This window comes from Macrotis lagotis, chromosome 5 (assembly GCF_037893015.1).
Source record: "Macrotis lagotis isolate mMagLag1 chromosome 5, bilby.v1.9.chrom.fasta, whole genome shotgun sequence".
In the NCBI taxonomy this organism is placed as follows: domain Eukaryota; kingdom Metazoa; phylum Chordata; class Mammalia; order Peramelemorphia; family Peramelidae; genus Macrotis; species Macrotis lagotis.
This window is the reverse complement of record NC_133662.1, coordinates 104,682,383-104,704,337: the sequence shown is the minus strand read 5'-3', so window position 1 is coordinate 104,704,337 and position 21,955 is coordinate 104,682,383. Positions and strand designations below refer to the sequence as shown.

General features: G+C 34.1%; 1 pseudogene; it reads right to left on the bottom strand.

The window, feature by feature from the left end:
- Positions 1–2,196: 2,196 nt before the first annotated feature.
- Positions 2,197–4,230, bottom strand: LOC141489347 (proteasome subunit alpha type-6-like; annotated as a pseudogene).
- Positions 4,231–21,955: the final 17,725 nt, after the last annotated feature.

The window sequence follows — 21,955 nt, the reverse complement described above, 5'->3', positions numbered from 1 at the left end:
TTCATATTCTGCCCCAAACACCTATTAGTTTTGTGGTCCTGGACTAGTTACTTAATCTCTTGGTCTGTTTCCTTATCTATAGAATGAGAATATAACTAATACCTACCTTTCTCATAAGGATAAAGAGAAAATATTTATAAAATGTTTTGCAAATCTTAAAGTCCTATATGAATTTTAGTTGTTATTATTATTTATTATTAATATCAAAATATTAAGTTTTACTAAGAGATATTTGCTTTGCAGATATAGGAAGAACAAAAGTGAGTATTTCTTTAATTCTTCTTGGTTTTTTTTTTTTGCAAGATAGTGGGGTTAAGTGACTTGCCCAGGATCACACAATTAGGTAATTATTAAGTGTCTGAATTCGGATTTGAACTCAGGTCCTTCTGACTCTAGGGCCATTGCTCTATCCATTGCACCACCTAGCTGCCCCATGTCATAATTCTTCTTAAATAATTTCATACTCTTTGAGTATATGTATTTGTGTGTGTGTGTGTGTGTGTGTGTGTGTGTGTGTGTGTGTATGGCTCATTACTTCCTATCAAGGATACATCCAAAGTTGGCATTGCTGTCGGTTGCTGCTGGGCTAAATCTCAGACTCTTGCTTCCCCAGGCATTGATGCTGTACTGGCTGCAATGCCTGACCTAGATTCTTGGACAACTGGATCCCTGTTGCCTTGCTCCTGGATAGGATTGAAGACTCCATTTCTTACATTAAAAAATGGAAAAGAATGAACAAAAAAGACCAAGGCGGTAGGTCCATTTCTCTGGGGTCATATGACTCTGTGATGATGACCCATCCTTATTGTATCATCTAAGGTATAGGAGTCACTTCACTATTCTAGAATAAAATGAAGTGGAAAGATATGTCTCCTTCAGGTCTTAAAAAATAAAAACAAAAGCAATCAATTTTATTTTTTTCAATTAACCAACATGTGCCTTCTGTCCCATTCACCTTCATTTTCTAATTAAAAAAGAAAACAACATTCTTTGTAATAAATATGTGCAGTCAAAAGCAAAAGCAAAAAAAAAATTCATACTGGTGACTCAGGTATTTCTGAATATGTTGATAACTGGCTATACAAGCAGATGCCAAAAGGCTCAAGCCAACTCTGAATGGAACCAGAAACAGATTGTCTATACATGATTCAGTCATGATTTTTCCAAAAGCATCTCATTAGTGTTCTCCATGTAAATGAAACCATCTTAGTAAAATATTGGAGTTTGTACCTGGGCCAGAACCTTTATTATACTTGTTCATTAATTGATTGGACCATGTTTTTCCTTCTCATTTTTTTCTTCTTTGAATCTTTTAACATCTTTTCTGTTTTGGAGCACTGTTCATCCCTGAATTTTCTGTATTGTTCTTGAACTTTACTCCTTTGTTCTATCTGGTTTCTGGGGTGTATGGGTTGTCTTCAGGGAGGACTAGCACCTTTGAGTTGAGATCTTAGTGAGGCATTTTCAAGGCTGCTCATACACTCTCACTTGTGACTCCAAGAAGTTGTAGCAAAAACATATGGGGTATGACCGTACCCCACTAAAACCTACTTAGCAGATGGTCTAAACTAGGTTGAGAGTAACTGACAGGCTTCAAATCCATCTGTAGTTAGGGGGATATCTACCCTAAGCCCATGAAGTCTTTCCCTTAGTGGAATAAGTAGATGAGAACAGTTTGTTCCAATAGTCGGGATGATAGCTGAAGTTGTGAAATATCATCCACTGCATCATGGGCTATCACCAATTGTCTTGAGGAGTCATCAAGACAACACCGTCTGATGTCATTTATCCTCTTTGAAAATAAAGGACAAACAACAGCATAAGATTTAACTGCACAGTTTCCACTTTGGGGAAATTTTAGTTCAACAATAATTTTGTTGATTTACCAAAATAACTTGTGAGCCAGAATAATTTTAGTACAAAGAAATTCCAAAAAAATCTATAGGAAAAAATCAAATGAATGAAAAATACACATTATCTTGACTATAATATGCAGTTGTATAGACAATTGTAGAGCTGTTATCTTAAAGTCTTAAACATTTTTTTTTTCCTAAAACGTCCATTTTATTTATATAGAGCCAGGTACACTTTAGTGGGAATATGGGTCTTTTCTCAAATCAGAGTCATTGATGAATATGTTGGTTTTTACCAAATATCCTGGTCAGCGTATAGTTGATTAGGGAGACTAATAGAGTGTTAATCCCTTTCAGCTAGAGCAACAAGGTGTGTATTAATCTCTGATTCTGTCAGAATCCTGAATTTAGGATTTTCAACTGTAACTATGTGGACTTCTAATTCTGAATGATAGATCAGTAGACAGGCAAGTTCTTGCTGTTTCTAGTGTCTATTTAAATGTCCAGTCAAATTTTTTCTTCACTTTCTTTTCAAGAAAACTGGTTGACTGTTTGACTCCAGCTTCAGTGGCCTTAAATCCACAGTAGTAGCCTGCAGGTTCGCATTAAGGGCGCTGTTCTTCATCAATACCAATCAACAGCCAAGGGACCTCATTTCAGCATTCTGTGCATAGATCTCAGAAATAACTGCAATCCTTTTACACAACATATCCACAGGAATCTCATAGCCATATTTGTATTTCCAATTTGCAGCCTCATAGTGAGCTCTTTGCACCTGGGACCTGCTAGCTACTGACATTCTTGCCATCCCAAAGCCAATGTTTTCAGTTATTCTGAAAGTGAGTCACTGTGTTTGAATCCAATAACTTGTCCAGTACTTTCTACTATGTAACAATTACTGCACAGTCTTTCCCTCGTATAGCTACTGATGTAAGGCCACCCTGATTAATAGCTTTAAAAGCATATTCTCTTAATAATATGAAAGATTGGAGCGGCTGGGTGGCGTAGTGGATAAGGTACTGGCCTTGGAGTCAGGAGTACCTGGGTTCAAATCCGGTCTCAGACACTTAATAATTACCTAGCTGTGTGGCCTTGGGCAAGCCACTTTACCCCATTTGCCTTACAAAAAAACCCCCTACAAAAATAATATGAAAGATTTAAGAAAGAAGACTAAATTTTATATAATTTTAATTTGGTTCTGAACCTTTCTATTACACTTCTCATTTAACAGTCTACATTATTAGTTATCTTTGGGTCTCATTTTCTCTACCAAACTATTAAATTCTATGAGCCAAGGTATTTTGTCTCATCTAAATTTAACTTATTTCTCAGTACCTAGCATAGTGCTCTGCATGTAGTAGGCATTTAATGTTTGTTGACTGTGTAGTGACGCTCTCAATTCTGTTCAGGTTGTATCTCTTCCTCAGGGATCTAGGAGTACTTTTGAGTTACTGGGCTGTGTCTTCTCTAATGATATTGTCTAGTGCTCCCATTCTGGTGTGTTTTCTTTTGCTGCCATTGTTCACGACCAATGATTAATGCCTCAGTTCCATTTAACCAAAGAAAAACAATTAGCTTTTATAATGTGATTTTTACTTTAAAGATAGAGTAAGAAAAAAAAAGTGCAAATTTCCTCACAATACCTGTGTGTGTGTGGTGGGGGGACGACACACATTCTCCCCTATGAGATCAGTCTGAGGAGTGTGGACACAGATTCAACTGTTTAACTTAACATTTACCACACCAACTTCCAAATGTAGCACAAGTAGGGCTTCTGTTCCTTTCCATTTATCTCCTAGTAAATCTGGTCATGGACTCTGCCTCCTGAAATCTGGTCTCACTCTCCTGACATTTCAAACCTCACAAAGTCATAGTTATCTCCAATTTCTTTCACATAAAACAAGAAAAAACCAACATAAAGAGACAATGAAGAGGGCCCCATAATCAAGGGTCACATGTTGAACTCAGAGCATGCTCTTTATGTTATTGTTTCTCTCATAGAACACAGCCAGGTAGGAAAAGGACTGGCCAATAAAGTGCTTTTTTTGAATGCACTCCTTTCTACCTTTATGGTCAGTCAAAAAAACCTCCTCTTCACCCCATGCTTAGGGGACCAGAACTAGCTATAAAATATCTTTTTATGTTCAAGTTCATATGGAGTTTACAGCAGCAGAGCATACACTCATAAGGATGAAGCTAGTTGACCAGTTCCCTATTAAAAATGAATTGACTGTGTCTTTTAAAAGTGAGAATCTCAGATTCCATGGACTAGAAGAGTCTCTTATGACTGGAAGGACCTTGATGGGATCTACAAATTCTCAAATTCCATACGTTATATCAGGGAATGTGGAGTGGGCATGACTTACAGGATCTCCATGAAGCCATTACTTCTGAAGGGAGAGAGAACATGAAATGAATCTGTATTTCCTAGGTTATGGGACAAAGAAAGAGGGTAGTACTTGCTTAACCTAGTTTTAACTCCATCTTCACTTTTGAACCATTGCATGCCAAAGTTCCTACTCCATATACTAATTTCTACTTTAAAACATTTCTGTTTTACTGGAGGTTATATAATCTGTCCATATAAAAGTCAATTCTATTCATAATTTCTTGAAGTAAGGATTGTGAATACCCTCCATTTTTTGTTTCTATGGCCTATTGTTTTCTTTGCTATCAGTGATGAATACATTTCCCAACATTTAATGATGAGATTATTGCCCATTTTCAGTATCACGTGGGTAACTATACCAGGCAAGCTGGGATTAAAAAAGCTATCTTGATACGCATAGACATTGCTTTCTATCCAATTTTACTTTGTCCAGAAACTCATAGGTTTTACTTTTACTTTTTACTTTTACTTTTGCTGAGACTATTCCTATAAGCAGTTGGGATGCAACTACATATTAATTTGTTCAGTCATTGATATGATTTCCTTTAGTAAGGATCACTCTTGTATTAGTGCCAATAATTATGCCTTTTTTTCTATGTAATGTTTTTGTTTTTTCTCTACTATTCTTGGCAACTCCCTTCTTTCAAAATGACCTCAAAACTTACCACTGATGGAAAGCACCTCTTGATAGATTTCATTTCATTATTATCTCTTCTTTACCTCAGTCCCTAGTTTTGCACTATAGTAATCTATGCTTTATGCCACACAAGGTATTGTTTAAACCTTTTAAGTATGTGATATACTCTATTCATATTATATACAGGCACATAGATGTGAACATAAATATAATATATGTATATTATTTATATACACACATATGGTATATCCCTAACTTGAATGTGTGCTCTGGAGGTCAAGGACCCAGTTTTGTGCTTTTTGGGATGCTTTGAGAGTTATTGAGTCACTGACATGTTAGGCTGAAGGAACCTTGAAAGGTTGCAGATCTTGTTACTTCTTCAGGCTGACTTTTGCAGGAAGAAAGTTCATTAGCTTCAGCCTATTACCTTTTAATGGAAGTGTTGGTATTTAAATCCAGATGGGGATGAGAAATTCATGTCAGTCAGCCTCCTCTTCCCCTACTGCTTTTCAGCTTGATTAGCCAGCCATTTATAAAGCCAGGTCTTTGAATACACTTTATGTTTGCTCTGGGAGATGCTTTGCTACTCAGTCAGAGATTCTCGGGATTGGGAGGGGCAATAGGGTTATTGATAAATTAAAAACAATTATTTGCCCTTATATTCAGTACAAGCATAATGGATTGATGTTTTTTAGAATTAGGAAATTGATGATGATGTTTGTCCTTCATTCTCTAAGAAGACTTTGACATCAAGGGAGGTGATGCCATGACAAACACATGAATTGGATTTTGAGTGAGGGGGATGCTGTGCTAAGTCACTTTCTCCTCCAGAGTCATCTGGGTCCAGTAGCCAGCTAAGAAGGATGTTTGGAGATGGCCCTGGATGTGAGGCAATCAGGGTTACATGACTTGTCCAGGGTCACACAGCTAAATAAGTATCAAATGTCTTAGGTCACATTTGAACTCCTGTCCTCCTGATTCCAAGGACAGTGCTGTACCCACTGTGCCACCTAGTTGCCCCCAGAATTAGGATATTAATGAGACAGCATCACATACAATTTTGAATTCAAGGAGAAAGAACAAGGAAATGAACCTATGTGGAATAGAGTGTCTGTTTCATATTTTAATAGTAAAGCTCCTAAACATTAAAACCAAGCTTAAGAAAGATTGAAAATACTCTTGTGTTTTTATTTGGATTAGGGATTTGGTTTGTTTGAGAGAGAGAGAGAGAGAGAGAGAGAGAGAGAGAGAGAGAGAGAGAGAGAGAGAGAGAATCTTCTATCTTGCTCTCCTTGAATGACCTCATGAATGGATTTGTTAGCTCAAAATAGAGCTAATGCTGATCTTTGAACCATTCAGAGCTCTCCACTGGATATCTGGTAGCATCCTTAAGGTGATTTAGAGACATAATTACTTTATTCAGGTTTTATTTCATAGGGCATGCTTTTTAGCCAGTTGTTGGAGGCAACAATTTCTATTCTCCTCCTTCCCTATCTCTTTCTTTCCTTCCTTCCTCCCTTTTTCTTTTTTCCTCCCCTTTTCTGTTCTTTCTTTCTTCTCTCTCTCTCTCTCTCTCTCTCTCTCTCTCTCTCTCTCTCTCTCTTTCTTCCTAATTTCTCTTCCTTCCTTTTCTCTTTCTCTTTCTCCCCTTCTTTTTATTTTCCTTCCCTCCCACTTCCTTTTTCCCCCCTCTTACTATCCTCACTGAAAAAGAAAATCAAAGCAGGAATTATTTTTAAAAGTTGAAAATAATTCCTAAACTGATCTAAAGTAGACTGCTTGGAAGAATAATAATAATCATAATCATGGGCAATACTTGTGAATGGCACATGTTAGTCTTTTTTCTAAAAGATTTGAACATGTTAATTATTTGGTCTCCATTGATTTCATATCAATATCTAGCAACTCAGATAAGTTGCTTTTTTCTTATAAGGATTACTTGAGGTTAATTTTTTATATCAATAGGGAAATGAATGATTCCTGAGAAAATTAAACACTTCATATTAAACTTCATGCTTATGAAATTAATATGAATTTCAACACTATGGTAAATGGATTCATTTGAAACTTTGGAATGTTCTAACTTGGCACTTGGAAACACAAATTAATTCCACATGGAACTTCACTAAACCTCTGGGCAACAACTAAATATATCACAAATGTCTGAAATGTATATAGCACTAGATTAGATGGCTGGTCTTCCCAATAAAAAAACAAGTCCAGAGGCTAGACATCTGGCATTGTCATTTATGCAGAAGTCAATGTCAAAACACAGGCATGGACAGGAGTAATTATCTTGATTCTCATTTGCTGACATTTATCCCAGGAGCATTTACTTTTCTGCTCTGATGTCAAAATTATGTTCAAATGGAAAATTTAATGAAAGGATCTTATAGTTTTCTGAATCTAACATTCATTCACTGCTCACTCTTGTAAAATGTTGCTTATGAACTGTATTTAAGATACTACTTGCTCATACTAGTCTGCTTCAGCCTCCAGAAGGGGAGGTAAGGAGGAGTTGAATCTTATGGATCATAAGTATAACTGAAAAGAAAGAAATGAACAGCAGAGCACAGAAAATTATATATCAAAATTTTCCAGAATTACTGAATATTAAAAAAAACTCATTGAAAGAATTCCCAGAGTACAAAACACAAAAAACAAATAAAAACTCCAACTATACTTCAGATTCTAAAATGCCTTGTAGTTAACTTAGTATATTTCTATTCCACTGACAAAAATTGAATTCTTCAAGTGTTTAGGTAAAGAGCCTTCAAATATAAACACTGAAAATTGAAATAGCACAAGATTATTCTGTACTCACTGAAAACTGCAGATGGGAATGAAATCATATATTCTGAAGATCAAAGGAGTTTATAATGCAAAATTATATACTTTGAAAAAACTATCTAATCCTCAATAAAAAAAATTGTTCAATAAAAAATATTCAATAAAAGGCACTAGAGACATTATTTTAAAATCCTCTAAGATCAAGAAACACAAATATAAGTGAATACAATTATCAAGGAAAGAATGAATAATAAAATAAATCACCTATCTCTAGAGATTATTTTTAAGAGGAAGTCTGACACATAGATATTTTTTAAAAAGAGTTTCCATTAAAATAAAAGCATTTTTTCCCTAAAAAGTTCCAAGGAAAAAAAGATGAACTTGGAATTTAAGGAAAAAAGGAGAAGTGATGTTGAAGCAAGCCTAAAACATCATGGACTAAACTGTATAACTCCCCTACAGATAAATTGCTATATATTTTAGAAGAAAATTGCAGAATGGGAAGGTTCATAAATGAAGAGGGGCAGGGGAAGGGCAGAAGGGAATGTGCAACATACACTTATCAAATCTATAGTTGAACAAAGGTTCACTATAACTTCAATAGCCTCTCAACAAGAAGAGGAACTACAGGAGAATAAGAAAGGAAGAAGAAAAAGAAACATGGGGAATAAAAGGGAGAGGTCTTAACTCAATCATGGGATGGGGTTTCACCCATGAAGGAAGAAGTTTATGTACATAATTAAGATTATGATATCACAATATGCCTGATCTGGGGGAGTTATTGAATGGGCAGGTCATTTCCTTTGAGAGTGTTCTTCTTTGGACAACATTCAGCCTCTGGAGAAGGGAAATCAGCTCCTGGAGGCATCTGGCAACCTAGGAGCTACTTAGAGACTAAACACAGAGATAAGATTGCAAACAAGGAGGAGAATAATCATGAATAAGGTAGGGCATATAATTGAAATACAATTTGGGACAGAAAGACATTTCTACCATGTATTATATTTCTAATTTCATCACTTCCCTCATAAATTGATACTAAGATACTTCAACAGAAAAAAGAAATGATGGGAGTAATATGCATTTGCAAAGACAATGACATAGAAATGCGATAAAAGAAGAAACTGAAAAAATATTACTTTAGAAGTTTTAATTCCATGAGAATCAAAATAGATTTTAAAAGGAATAAATATATAATGATCAGCAGTGTTTTAATCTGAACAAGAAAAGATAGAGAACTGCCAAAAATAGAAGAGAAAAATAAATAAAAGGCATTATATAGGAAAGAAAGGCATTATTATTGGCACTAATAAAAGAATGATCCTTAATAAAGGAAATCATATCAATGGCTAAACAAATTAATATGTGGTTGCATCTCAACTGCTTAGTGGAGTGCCCATAGGAATAGTCTCAGCAAAAGTAAAAAGACCAGATAAAAATGGAAGAAAATGAGCAAGGAGAGCAAAATAAAGAAATTCTTCCAAATAAAAGGAGAAGAAAAAAGACTTAGTAAATAAAAATTGTTGAATGGGAGAAAAGAGGTGAGGTATTTTGAATTAACCAATGAATTGAGAAGGGGAAAAATAGGGGAAGAATTAAATAACTTAACAAATAACAAAAACCCAGAAGTCAATAAATTAAAACTTCAATAGCAGGAAAACTAAATAGAGAGGTGGAGTAAAGATACAAGAGAGCCTGAGGAAATAGTGTTGTTTCAAAGTAAGGTAAAACTAATTTTAGAGATGACTTAAAAGAGGAAGGATGAGAACAAAAAAGTTCCAATAAAAACTACTAAGGGCACAAATGGAGGAAAATGCTTTAAATGTGAATGAATTAAACATTACAATAAAATTTTGCAAATTGATTAAGAAAGCAAAACTCTACAATCACTTTCTTACAAGAAAAAATAATAAAAATTAAATGCGACTAAATTCATAAAAGAAGATTAACTGAATTACTAAAAAGAATACTAAAAGAATAAGAGTAGGAGACTTTGATGTTCCTCTCAAAACTGAACAAATTTGACAGAAAGTTAAACTAAAAGGGAAATATAGAATTGAAAATTTTATTGGAGAATTTAGAACTAAGCAATTTATGGTGACTTCCTAATGGACCCATTCAAGAATATTTTTCATCAATACAAAAAATTTTTATAAAAATGATCATGTATTGGGGTACAGAAAGATTACAAGTAAGTATAAAAATTTAGAAATATTACATCCATCATTTGCAGATCACAAAATAATGAAAATATTTCTTAATTCAGAGAACACAAAGCAAAGACAGAACTAAATGAAAATTTAATATTGAAATTCTGGAGGGAACTTTTGAGCGGGTGAAGAACATATTCTAGGAACAATGATTATTTGAAAGATAATGGTAATAATGAGACAACACACCAAAATTTCTAGGCTGTCTGCAGGGGGAAAATATATTCCTAAAACATACATTTATAAAATTGGATAAGAGTGTATTGTATTAGTGTATTGAGCATGCATTTAAAAAATTAGAAAACCAACAAAAATACAATCTCAGAACAAGAATAATCATAATCATACTAAGAACAAAAAATCCTGTCATATGATTATCTCATTTTATGCAAAAAAGATCTTTGATAAAGTGCAACATTCAGATATATTATTATAGTCATAGAAGAGTTTTCAAAATATGACAAAAGACTTGTATCAAAATACAAAAAGAATTATACTAAGAATATAAAAGAATTATATGCAGTGGGCATAGTATAGCTGTTTCCCCAATAAATTCAAAAGTAAATCAAGAATGACTGCTTTCCTCATAATTATTTGACATAGTTATATAAATGTTGAAAATAGCAATACATTAAGAGAAATAAATGAAAGGCATACAGACCAAGAAGAGACCAGATTGTTTCTATCTGTTAATGACATGATAGCTTATTTAGAAAATCCTAGGCAATCAGCCAAGAAACACCTTGAGAACATTTCTATATGCTACAATAAATACACAAAAATCAACAGCATTTCTATATAAGAAGAACAAAATTGGGGAGTCAATAAAACAAATTTCCATTCAAAATAACCATAAAACAAATAAAATATTTGGGGTTTTGTCTACCAAAGTATACTAAATATTTGTATTGATTTAGTTTCAAAAAATGTTTTTCTTTCAAATAAATTTATTTATTTTTCCAACTACATGTAAAGATAATCTTTTGACAATCATCTTTTGTAAAGTTTTGAGTTTCACATTTTTCCCTACTTCCTTCTCCCCTTTGCAGAGAGTAATTTAATTTAGGTTTTTAAATATATATATATATATATTAAACATATTTACATATTAATCATGTTGTGAAAGAAGAACAAAACAGGAAAAAAACGCTAGAGGGGTAAAAACCTTAGAACATAAAACAAATTTTAAAAATTGGAAATAGTGAGCTTTGGTCTACATTCAGACTCCATAGTTCCTTCTCTGGATGTGGATGATATTTTCCATCACAAGTCCTTTAAAATTGTCTTTGATTATTGTATGACTGAGAGGAGCAATTTCATCATAGTTGATCATCACACAATATTGCTGTTACCATATTCTTCTGGTTCTGCTCACTTCACTCAGCATCAGTTCATGCAAGTCTTTTCAGGTTCAAAAAATGTTTCTCAAAGAAATAAAGTACAATTTAATTTACTGGAGGAATATTCAGTGCTCATAGCTTGACCAAGCCAATATCATAAAAACGACAATTGAACAAAGAATTAATGCTTTATCAAACTGTCACAGAATGATTTTCTAGAAAAAATAAAAACAAAATAATATGTGGTGGAAGAAATGATGAAATATAGGGGTTCTCAAACTTTTTGGTCCCATGATCCCTTTACAATCTCAAGGACTTTGGAGGCTTTCTTTCATAAAGAACTTTTGTTTAAGAGGATTTTGTCTATTGATATTTACAATGTTACATATATATACATATTCATAATATAAGTTAAAACATTAGTATTATTATTATAAAAATAATTTTGACTTCATGGACTGTTTGAAAGGGTCTTGACTGCTCCCAAGCTTTCTTCTTCTTTTTTTTTTTTTAGGTTTTTGCAAGGCAATGGGGTTAAGTGGTTTGCCCGAAGGTCACATAGCTAGGCAATTATTAAGTGTCTGAGGCCAGATTTGAACTCAGCTACTCCTGACTCCAGGGCTGGTGCTCTATCCACAGCACTACTTAGCCACCCCTACTCCCAAGCTTTCTTAAGGGATTGCTTAGGGAGGTAAGGCCATAGACTAGAAGGAAAATGAAGCTGATGTGAAAACAAATGAACAATAATATTTTAAAAAAGGAATTGCCACATAGTAAGGAAGTTTAAAAAAAAAAAAAGGTCAGGAAGATGATCTAAGGTTGACCACTTCCTTTCTTTCCAATCCTTTTACATTTTACCTGCCTCTTCATATGCTATGATCTGGGGACACAGGACTCCTTGCTACCTTTAACCTTTTCATTCTCTCTCCTCTAGGTTAGATTTCTCCCTCCTCATCACCTTCTCCTGACTTCCCCTGCTTCCTTCAAGTTTCACTCAAATTTACTTTCTGCAGCAGACCTTTCCAAATTCATCTCCATTCCAGTACCTTCCTTCTGAAATTATGTCTAATTTACCCTATAAATATCTTGTTTGGGCATAGCTACTTATACGTTATCTACCCCTTTAGCATGTGGGATTCCAGAGGGTAGGAACTGTTTTTTACTTTCATTGTATTCCAAGTCCTTAGCATAGTGCCTGGAACATAGCCAATATTTAACAAATGCTTGTTGATTTGATTGCCTGTTTTTCATAGCTCAAAGGTTCTAATAATACTACAATATAACTGTGCCAGTTCAGTTCTCCCAAGGCTGCAGGTGCATGTTTATGTCTAGCACTTTGCGAAGAGAGAGGCCAAATAGGGGATAGCTATCCATTTTTGCTATTTTATACATCATTTGTTTTATAATCTCTTATTTCCCCAATTTCATAATTTCCATTTTGCTCTTCTCAGTGTGCTAATTGGTTAGGAGATTTTAGAACAGGTTCATGGATCCAGAGTTGGAAAGGGACATCACAGTCCATCTAGTCCCTACCTTTGAGGTGCTTATAAGGATAATATTAATTAATATGTGCTCTTGGTGACAATGAGATTATTTGCTGTACTATATCATTAAAAGTTTCATTTTAAATGTCATCTTGTAGAAGTTACCTCCAGTCAAACTTTAGAGTTTTTTCTCCAGATATCTGCTATCAAAGAGAATCTAGGCAGATTGGTAGAGAATGTAGGTAATATAAAGTTATTGGCATCCAAAGTGAAACTCAATAAAGTGTTATTGAAATACCTGCATTTATTGTTTCCCCCGGAAATCAGTCCATCAACCAATCAATAAGCATTTATTAATTGTCTACTAAGTCCTAGGAAAACTACAATAAAAGCAGAACAGCTTTTGCTCTCCAGGAGCACTCCCTCCTCCTACCTCAAAAGTAATAATCCTCCTGAGACCCACTGTTACTGGAATGAATTTCTTGAGCCTAATTGTCTTGGCATCATATCTTTACAGATTCAGAATTGGATGGGAGCTCATAAGTATAACACCTTCATTTTATAGATAAGGAAGGTAAGGCTCAGACAGAGGTTAACTGACTTCTTTGAGGTCACACAGGTGGTAAGCTTTCAACTCTGGTACTGTCATTTGCTTTCTGCTCCTAAAATGAAGCATCTTTGTTCTATTCTAATCAATTTATTGCCAAGACATTTCCTTACTGTAAATTTATCTCGACACAAGCTCCCGTAAACAGTATCCATTTCCATTACAAGTAGAGCAACCAGGTCTGGACATCTTGTAGAGTAAGCATATGCACTAAAAATCAATGTGTGTTTTATTAGTGCCAAGAGACTCATTAGATTGATTTTTTTTTACCTTTATAGGCAATTGCTATAAAAAGGTAAATTAAAAAGTTAACCATCTGCTGCCTCACTTTTCATTTAAAATCTTTTATTTGATTACTCTTTCCCAGGTAATCAATGCCTCCTATTTTGCTGCCATGCCAACTCTGGAACGAAAATGGTTTTAATTTATAGCTTTTATTTATCTTCCAGCATTGTCAGAGTCACAATCTTTATGCATCCTATTAGTTGTCTGGAAAATATTTCTTACTACATTGAAACAGAACAAAATTCAATTTAGAAATATAATTTCCTGCCACTGAGACACTTGATAACAGGGGGTGGGAGATTAATGGAGCCCTGTGACAGAAACTTGATTTAAAGCAGGAGATTAATACTGCTTTATCAGCCTATGCTGCAAGTGAATTGGCTCAAAAAAAATCTGTTTGAAGTTGCTGAGTTGTCTGCTTGTCTGGGGAAAAAGGTCTCTGGACATTTATTTTATTATTGCTAAGCACTTGCTGCATGCTTGTCTCTGACAACACAGGAATGAACTTTCACACAACACCAGACTTGTTCACTTTACAGTAGTAACATGTTTCTTATTATTCCTTTTCATCCCACAGGAAACTGGAATTCTTTGGAGGTCAGCTACTGAGTTAAGGGGATTATTCTCAGTAAATCATATCCAAATTAACAAATAGAATTACGCTGACACTCCAGTTTGGTGGACTTGGACTAAAATGTATAAAGGACATTTTTAATTGCATGGCTTCTGTCCCTAACCTTGCTGTAAATCCCTCCCTCCCCTACTCCTTATCAGCCAAAGAGGCCATTCATTTTTATTTTTGCCTCACCTCTAAGAGCTTGAATCTCCCAGAAGAATTTAAAACAGTCCAGGAGATTACCTTGGTGGGTTGAAATGCCCATCAGATATGTTCTGAAATATAAAATATGGAGCTTGGTGGCCTAATAGGATGAGCTTGAAAGTAAGTCTGGCCAAAGTTTGATTTCTGTTATCAGGAACCTTGAACAGCAGAGATAATGCCAAGGGAATTTGAACTAACTTTGTTTTGAAGTTGCTTTGGGGAGCACATACATTTTTCAGCTTAGTTGTTAGCTAGTAAATTCTCTCTAGGAAAAAAAAATATCAGTATCTGGGTAAGTATGCTTCACATCAATGGTCATCTTTTTTTCAGAGGCCTGAATTTTATGTGGAAGGTTTCTGGAAGAATAGGCTTAGTTGCTTTAATGTTGAGGGTAAGACAAAATATATTTGACTTGCATAACTCCTATTTTTCTCAATAAGTGATTTCCTACAAAGTTAAATATGTCACATTGGCAGTGTGGTTCAGTGGAAATGGTACTGGAATTTGGAGTCAAAGGACCTTGATTAGAATCCTGGTTCAGCAACATTAAGGCAAATTAGAAACTGAACCTCAGTTTCCTCATCTGTGAAATCAGTCTGATTATTTGACTGCTCTTCCAGATATAAATCTATGATGCTTTGAAATGAAACCTGGATTGTGTATCAGTAGGATTGTGGAGAGGGCTTGGGCTGAACAACAAAGAGGTCTGGGCTCTAGTCATGAGTCTTTCAGTAACAACTAATTCTCATACATTCATTTTTCATGTAAAAACACTTAATGAACACTGACAATGTTCAAGGCATTGTGTGAGCTGTTTGGTGGACAAAGAAATATTTACATATACTCTAGAAGAGTTAGGAAGATTCCATATACACAAAAGAGTGCACCACAAGTTAAAATGTGAACATTCATTTACATAGTTTTGCCACCCCAAAAAGAGCTATAAATATTTTTGTATCTAAAGGACATTTTTCTTGATATCTTTTAGATATGGACCTAGCAGTAAGGTGATTAATTTAGGGTTCAGAATAAGATACATGTATTTTTATAGACAGCCACTGAGGGAATTTGTTTTGTTTGGCTATGCACAGTTGCATGTATGTGCTTGTGATGTATATGAGCAAGACGTATTTTTGTATTAGCTGTGTGGCAAAAGTCCTTAAGAGAGGACTAGAGTGGCCTTGTATCACTTCTTCTGACTAACATGTTGGTGCTTGCTTTGTGTAAGTTCTTCAAACAATAATCTTATAGGCAAGTATATGTTTGGCATTTAAATAGTCTAGCCAGCCTTTCCGAGTTGCACTCTCTTCAGTGGAGTTTGAATGCGAGGCCGTTAGTTCAAGAAACTACCTCAGTCTCTGGTGCCCTATCCTGCTTGCGATTTTTCAGAATCTTCTTGAGACAATTCAAATGGAAGTCATTCAGTTTCCTGGCATGGTCCTGGTAGGTCATCCAGGTTTCATAGGCATACAGCAATTGAGGTCAGTACAGTGCCTCTGAAGGCCTTTAATTTGTTTGCATATGCATTGACAAGTGACCTTTCAGTATGACTTGCCCTCATCAGAAAGGTACTGTACTTTGAGCAAAATAGAACTGAAGTAGCTCAAAAGAAATGCAAGATATGCAAATTTAATGAATCCACTCTGGATGTTCATATGAACTATTTGTGCCTGGCCTGCTCATTCAAAGATCATAGTGGTTCGATCAGCCACAATAGGACCCAACATAACTTGATTGTAGCACAGCAAAATGACAACCATATGTTGCAAATAAAACACAATGTAAAACAATAAAAATGGAGAGTAAAAAATACTTCAATTTGTGTTCAGAATTCATCAATTCTCTCTCTAAAGGTAGATAATATTTTTCATCATGGGTCCTTTAGAATGTCTTGATCAGAGAAGTAATCATTCACAGTTGATCATTCTTAAAATATTCCCATTACCCATTATAAATAAAATTAATGCAGCCAAAATTAAAAAACAAAATAGAGAACTGGGGGAGATTTTTAGCAAGTTTTTCTGGTAAAGTTCTCATTTCCTAAACTAATGCAGCCTTCTGGTTCTGCTCACTTCATACTTCAATTTGCATAAGTTTATATAAGTCTTCCTAGATTTTTCTCAAATGATTTTTATTATTTCTTATAGTAAAATAGCATTCTAACACAATCATATACCACACATTGTTCAACTATTCCCCAATTGATGGGCATCCTCTCAATTTCCAATTCTTGATTACCACAAAAAGAACTGCTATAAATAGTTTTATACAAATGGGTTCTTTTCCTTTTACTATGACCTTTTTGGAATGCAGACCTCAGAGTGATATTGCTCATGCAAAGGGTATGCACAGTTTGATAGACCTATGGGCTAAATTCCAAAATGTTTCTCGGAATGGCTGTACTAGTTGACAAGTTCAGCAACAGAACATTAATGTTTTAAGTTTTCCACATCCCCTCCAGCATTTGTTAGTGTACTTTTCTATTATGTTACCCAATCTGCTAGGTGTCAGGTAGTCTCTGAAAGTTATTTTAATTTCCATTTAATTTCCTATCCATTTCCATTTCTCTAATCAGTAGTAATTTAAAGCATCATGTGATTATTGATAGTTTTGATTTCTTCTTTCAAAAATTGTCTGTTCATATCCTTTGATCATTTATCAACTGGGGAATGGCTTCTTTTATTTATAAATTTTTTCTTCATATATTTAAGCAGACCTATCAGAGAAACTTGCCAAAAATCTCCCCTAGCTTTCTGTTTTCTTTTTAATTTTGGCTGCATTAGTTTTATTTATGAAAAAGGTTTTTTTTTAATTTCACTTAATCAAAATATTCTATTTTACATTCTGTAATGCTCTCTATCTCTTGTTTGGTTATAAACTCTTTTCTTATCTATAGATTTGATAGGTACATTTTTCCATGTTCCCCTATTTTACTTGAGATTACCTTTTATGTTGGCCTTTTTATCCATTTTGATTTATCTTGGTATAAGTGGGAGATGTTGGTCCATACTTAGTTTCTGTCAAAAGACTGACAGTTATCCCAGCAACTTTTTTCAAACATTTAGTTCTTACCCCTAAAACTTGAATCTTTGGATTTAACAAAAAGTAAATTACAATCGTCATTTACAGCAACCTATTGTTTACCTAATCTATTCCACTGACCCACCATTCTATTTCTTAATATCAAATTGTTTTGATGATTATTACTTTGTAATATGATTTGAAATCTTTCTTAACATTTTTGTTGATTCCTTTGATATTCTTCTTAACTTCTATTTATTTGTTTATTTGTTTGTTTATTCATTCATTCATTCATTCATTCATTCATTTGTTTATTTTGTAAGGCAGAGGGGTTAAGTGACTTGCCCAAGGTCACACAGCTAGGTAAGTGTCTGAGGCTGGATTTGAACTCAGGTCCTCCTGGTTCTCCTTTGATATTCATGACCTTTTGTTCTTCTTGATAAATTTTGTTACTTTTTCTCTAGCTCTATAAAATAATTTTTTGGCAGTTTAATTGGAATGGTACTGAATAGGTAAATTAACTTAGAATTCTCATAGTTATTATATTGACTCAACATGCCCATGAACAATTAATTTTTCTCCAGATTTTTAGATCTGTTTTTGCTTATGTGAGAAATGTTTTATAATTGTGTAGACATAATTATTGAGGTTTTCTTGGCAGGTAGACTCCCAAGTATTTTATTTTGTCTATTATAATTTTAAATAAAATTTCTGTTTCTATCTTTTGCTTTTGGATTTTGGTGGTAGCATATAAAAATGTCAATTATTTAAGTGGATTCATTTTATATCCTGCAGCTTAGCCGAAGTTGTTGATTGTTTCAATTAATTTTTTAATTGATTCCCTAGGGTTCTCTAAGTATACCATCACATCATTTGCAAATGGGTAGTTTTGTTTCATTTAATTCCTATAATTTCTTTTTCTTGTTCTATTGTTATAGCTAGTATTTCTAATATAATATTGGATAATAATGATGATGATGGACATCCTTGCTTCAGTCTTGATCTTATTGAGAAGACTTCAAGGTTATCCCCATTATAGAAAAGTGCTTGCTCTTAATTTTAGATAGATATCATTTAATATTTTAAGAAAGGTTCCAATGCTTAGGATGAAAAATGCTATCAGAGCTGTTGGTGTCTGAAAACAGACTGAAGAGTACTTTTTTTTTCCCACTTTAATTTTCTTGAGGTTTCTCTTTTTGAAGGGGATGGGGGAGAGTTATGTTTACTTTTGCATCACATCTATTGTGGTAATGTTTTTCATATCTACACATTTTCAAATTTAAGTGACTTGCCCAAGGTCACATAGCTAAGCAAATATTAAGTGTCTGAGGTCTTATCTGAACTTAGGTCTTATTTACACCAGGGCCAGTGCTCTAGCTTCTGTGCCACCTAGCTGCCCCATGTGCATATACTTCTAACCTACCCCAAGTTACTTGCTTTCTCAGTGAGGAGGAGTGAGGTAGAAGGAAGGGAGAGAATTTGGAATGCAAGGTTTTTAAAGTAAATATTGAAACTTACTTTTGCAGGTAGCTGGGGAAAAAATTAAAAATAAAATAGAAATAAAATAAATTTTAAAAAGAAAGGCTCCATTGATTCCTATGATTTTTAGTTTTTAATAAAAATGGGTGCTTATCTTGTCAAATGCTTTTTTTTGCATTTTTTGATATAACAATATGCTAGACTAAATGCTTTGTCCATGATCACACAGTAGATGTCACTCTCTTGATGTGACATCAAACTCCTATGTGTTTAACCACAATTTCTATGCAGATAACTCCCAAATATGCATATTGAGTCCTCATTTCTCTCCTGAACTCCAGCCACAGAAACTTTCTAGAGCTGGAAAGAACCTCAGTAGCCATCTCCTTCAAACCATATTGGAAATCAACCCCTTTTATATCATACCTGACAAGTGATCAAACAGTATTTTCTTGAAGAATTCTATTGAGAAGTTATCCATTATCCCCTGAGACAGTCCACCCTACTTTAGGACCACTCTGGAAGGATTTTTTTTCTGACATTGAACCTAATTTTTGTAGGTTCCATGCACTTATGGTTCTGCCCTTTGGAACCAATCAGAATTCAAATGCCTTGAATACTTCTCTAAAACTAGTTCTCTAAAAATTGAGATTACAGCTCATTCACCAATATGGTTGCTTTTCTCTGGATATACTACTTCTTGTTAGTGTCATTTTAAAATATTTGGTTCTCAGCATTGAACAAAATACTCCAGATGTAGTCTGACTATAGCAGAGCACAGTTGAACAATTGCCTCATTCCTGAAGGCTATGTCTTTTTTAATGCAAGTCAAAACTTCACTTTGTTTTTTGCTCTAACATCTCAATGATAAGGCATATTGAGCTTTCAGTTTATAAAAACTCCAAGATCTTTCTCAAAGAGTTTACTAACCATACCTTCCCAAACCTGGACATAAGCTGATTTTCCTCCAAGAGTAAGATTTTTACATATATCTTAATTGAATTTCATCTTTTCAGATTTGCCCAATATTCTAATCTGTTAGGATCTTTTTGAATGTGAATCTGTTAATTCAGAGTATTAACTATGCTTTGCCATTTCCCATTCACAGATTTAATAAGCATGCTATCAATGCCTTTATCCAAATCACTAATATAAATGTAATCATTTTTAGCATTTTGATCAGCAAATGGTCAAACATAGGTCCCTGAAGTGCTTCACTGGAGACCTCATGCCATGGTATTTTTTTTTTAGGTTTTTGCAAGGCAAATGGGGCTAAGTGGCTTGCCCAAGGTCACACAGCTAGATAATTGTTAAGTGTCTGAGGTTGGATTTGAACTCAGGTACTCCTGACTCCAGGGCCGGTGCTTAACTAGCCACTCCAACCTCTTTCCATGTTGACAGTAACCTATTAACAAATATTCTTTTGAGTTTAGTCATCCAATTAGTTCCATATCCATCTAATTATATAATCTTGTCCACTTTTTTTCTTATTGTTTTCTTATTGTCTTATTGATAAAATCTAGGAAAACTAGATCCTTATTATTTTCCTGATTTACAGTGGTATGTAATTAACTAGAACAAAATAAAATGATTTGCTTAAAACAGTAAATCTTATAACTTTTTACATTAAAAGACTTTAAACATACATCATCTCTGTATCTCTTTATCAGAAAAATACACAATGACTCTAGTACTAGCACAGCTAACCTGGCACATAACATGTGCTTAATAAATATTTATCAATTGATTGATTATTACATTATATATTCAATGTGTCTTTGATGAATAGTCTGTTTTTACAAGCAAGACTTGCCTTGGTTATAACCCATAGGTTTTCAATATGGTTTAAATTATGTGTATTTCCAGACCACTGAAGCATATTTGTCTCTATCTCTTGGATAACTATCTTAAACTTTCATCATATGTGGCATAGTGCAAAGTTATATTGCAGTATTCCATCTCTATTTGGAAATTCTACAATTCTGGAAGAATTCTAATCCTCAATATATGAATATATCGATCAGAGTTCATTATTCCCTCAAAGAGGACAAGACTTCCAGAGTCACTAAAAGTAAAAATTTCATCAAAAACATCTGATGAAGAGGCTCAGACTATAAATGCTTTTTTGGACTTCTTAAAAAAGACATTCTTTTTTTTAAGGGTTTTTTTTTGCAAGGCAAATGGGGTTTAGTGGCTTGGCCAAGGCCACACAGCTAGGTAATTATTAAGTGTCTGAGACTGGATTTGAACCCAGGTACTCCTGACTCCAAGGCTGGTGCTTTATCTACTATGCCACCTAGCCACCCCAAAAAGGACATTCTTAAGTAAAAATGTTTTTTTCCCAATCTTTTGTATTGCAGACCATACTGTTTTGCTCATGACAAGCTATTTTTTTTCTTTATAACAAGTTAGGAGCTTTTTTTACATTAGTATTCACTTTTCCTTCCAACTTCAGAAGTCTATATGGTTGAAAGAAGAATCAATAATAATCTCTCCAGATATCAGGACCCTCTAAGCATCTTTGCTAATTTTCTGGGTATAGAGAATGCCTAATGACAATTCATTTGTATGAAGCAAAAGTCTACTTAACTGTTTATGAAAAAAACAATCGATGAGCTAAGTCTGCATCAGTGTTCTCAGTCTACAATTTTTCATTTACATATTAGAGACTGTAAAACTTTATAGTCAACACAAGTAAAATACTCCTTCAGTATTTTGTGCTTGAAATATTCATTTGCTTATGGGAAATTAGAGACATTTGAATTTAATAACTGGGTAAATATTAATATTAGAACTATTTCATAATTCCAAGATAATTATACTTACTAATCATGCTTTAGAAAAAGAAGTTGAGAATTTTGTTACTAATCATAAGATAAAATGAGACCAATCATAGAAAAGTCCTAGCTGATGAACCAGGAAGGTAAGAGAAGTAAAAGAAGAGATTGCAAAACTGTTTTAAAGCAGAATGATACCTCTGTGTAGTGTTGCTATTTTCCAGGCAAATTTGGTTGGTTAATAAGAGGTTGAAGTTTTCTCA